Source organism: Pelophylax lessonae (assembly GCF_965119305.1).
Source record: "Pelophylax lessonae genome assembly, chromosome: 4".
NCBI classification, from domain to species: Eukaryota; Metazoa; Chordata; class Amphibia; order Anura; family Ranidae; genus Pelophylax; species Pelophylax lessonae.
In genome coordinates this window covers 159,174,404-159,177,450 of record NC_138771.1, presented here as the reverse complement: position 1 = coordinate 159,177,450, position 3,047 = coordinate 159,174,404, and positions in this window count along the sequence as shown.

The window sequence follows — 3,047 nt, the reverse complement described above, 5'->3', positions numbered from 1 at the left end:
CCCTCGGCAGATGAGCATCCTAACCAGAATTTGTTTTGTTTACATTCTGCTGTCAGGGTCTGTTCACATACTGGCATATTGAATCGGGGGCAGAATCGCCGCAATCCCAAATCATTGCAAATCGTGGGACGCCTGTGCGATTCCTGTGACTTGCAATGGCACCCCAAACGCGGTGCAATTTTGCCGCGACTGTCGCCTGACAAATTGCGGTAAAATCATGCAAACAGATTTGCAGGACACCTGTCGCCCAAAAAAAGTACAAGAACTTTTGGGGTGCCATTGCAAGTCACGGGAATCACACGGGCATCCCGCAATTTGCAATGATTCGGGATCGCGGGCAGAATCCCCTAGATCTCGGCCCCCCCATGTGAATGAGTATGGGTAAATAAGGGTCTGGTATGGATTGTAGGGGGACCCCATGCATTTTTTCCCCTTGGGGCCTGTTATGGATAGGGGGGACCCCAAGCTGTTTTTTTTTTTTTAATGTAATGCTATTATGAATAAACAATGATAAAAACACAAAGCACACAAAGCGAATTTCGAAAACGAATTGGTCCATTGATCCAATATTGGACCAATTTGTTTTCGGAATTGTTTTCATATCTTGGGCATTCCTTTTGTATATTCAGAAATCAGAATAGCTGGTTGTTAGTGGGTGGCTGCTGGCCTTCTTAACAACCATAACTCATTCTGCTGTCAGCGGGATTCCTTGCTAAGGCTCTGTTCACATATTGGCATATCGGATCGTGGGCAGAATCGCTTTGATTCTGAATTCACTACCCCAATCTGTCCGGTTATCTCCTACTCTGTCTACTTTTAAGCGATCCCTAAAAACAAATCTCTTCAGGGAAGCCTATCCTGCCTTCAGCTAACAACTGAAATCAGTTCATCCCTCACAATTACTACATTTTGTTACACCAGCCCCTCCCTATTAGATTGTAAGCTCACAGGAGAAGGGCCCTGATGGCCCTCTTGTATTGAATTGTATTGTTGCTGTATTGTCTCCCTTTATATGTTAAAGTGCTGCAGAAACTGTTGGCACAATATAAATCCTGTATAATAAATTTAAATAATAATAATGGATGAAACATGTAACATGTTACAAAAGGTGAACTTATTCTTTAACCTTCTATTCTGGGGTAATCAAATACCTTTGCCCACCTTCACCTGCTGGATAAAGCATCCAAGCAAGACTAAAATAAAACTTTCCCCCCTTAAAAGCATTTACACTGACAACACTTCAGCCATCAAATGTCTGGAGAGGACGCCAGGATATGACAGTCACTGGATGTAGAGAGAATTTGGAGAGAGATAAATGGACTTCATAGGCACAGGTAGCAGCTTTAAATAAAAAACTTTTTTATTGATTGACAATTTAAAAGCAAGACACATTCCCACATGGGGGAGTAATACACATAGAGATACAATACATATAAGATAGTGCCTAAGTGTGTATGAACACCATAGGCGCCATTTACATAGGGTGGTATAGGAAATGATTACATATCACATAATGATTGATGATAAAGAAAAAACGGTATACGTCACATCCTGGAGGTCTCAAAGACGGTGCCAAAAATGAGGCTATTGTCGTCCCTGAGTGCCATTCATGCGACCCTGGAGTAATAGATGGTTCATGTAGCCAGATGCCCTACATGTTTCGCTTGAATGATAAAGCTTCCTCTGGAGCTACTGGTATACAAGACTCTGTATAATAGAATATTCCAATATTATTCATAAGTCATGGATATGCAAATATCAACATTCTCAATATATTAGACAAAAATGTTGTTTCCTCAACATAAATTACTTCATAAAATGCATACATTAACCGTAAAATTTTATCATGTAGATATTAGAGGGATCAATCAACAAAAGCATAATAGGAAGCAAAGGAGGGGTTTTGTTTCTGGAGATAGACCAGACGAGAGGCACTGCGGAGCGGAACAATCAGAAGAGCAGAAAGCAGAAAGGGAGCAATGTGGGGACTGAAGCAACATGCCAGATTAGTATTATCAATATACATACCCATATATAGAACCGTATAGTAGACTGAAGCCCATATATAGGGGAAAAAGGTAATATGGATAAATTGCTCCCTTTCTGCTGTCTGCTCTTCTGACTGTTCCGCTCCACAGTGCCTAATTAAATAGAACATTGACCGTATACAATCCAACGGGCAATACATGATTCAAACAAAAATTGCATTCAGACGCGTTTCGTGGCTCTTTGTTCACTCTTCAGGAGTAGATGCATGAATAGTATCTGGAAGATAAAACAGCAGGCATATAACATACCTAATGGTATCATGTAATATAAATAAAGAATAATTCCAACCTCAAAAGCCACCAAAGAGGCTCCGATACTTACAAATCAGGTAGGAATAAACATGACAAAATTTCCAAATGGTGATTGCCAGGGGAGTCTCAACTGGAAGTTGTGAAAGTGTGACTCACCAAGAACTCAAGGGGACAAACAGGAAGCAGATTCAACATGGGTGGGCAATCCATGATGGCACCCAAAAAAGTTGCTATCAAAAGAAGTTTGAATATGCATTATAGTGATAAATGAATAAAAACATCAAAATGGGTAATAAGCAACAAAAATAATGTGCAATGCTGGCTGCAATATAACCAGGGCTTTTTTTCAGCGGGAACTGAGTGTGCTTCAAAAGCATACTTAACAAGGGGATTGGCCAGTGCATTCCAAAGGGAAATAAATTTAAAAGAGCAAAGCTCCAACATAAAAATGCATATTAGTGCTAAAGAAAAGGCCTTCAAAAAATACAAGGATGAGGGGTCATTGGCAGCATTTAAGCATTACAAAGCGTGTAATAAGAAATGTAAAGATGAAATCAGGGCGGCTAAAATAGAACACGAGAGACATATAGCGGAGGAGAGTAAAAAGAACCCCAAGAAGTTTTTTAAGTATATAAACAGTAAGAAAGCGAGGCCAGAACACATTGGCCCCATAAAAGATGACAAAGGAAATATGGCCACTGAGGACAGAGAAAAGGCGGAAGTGTTAAATAATTTCTTCTCTTCAGT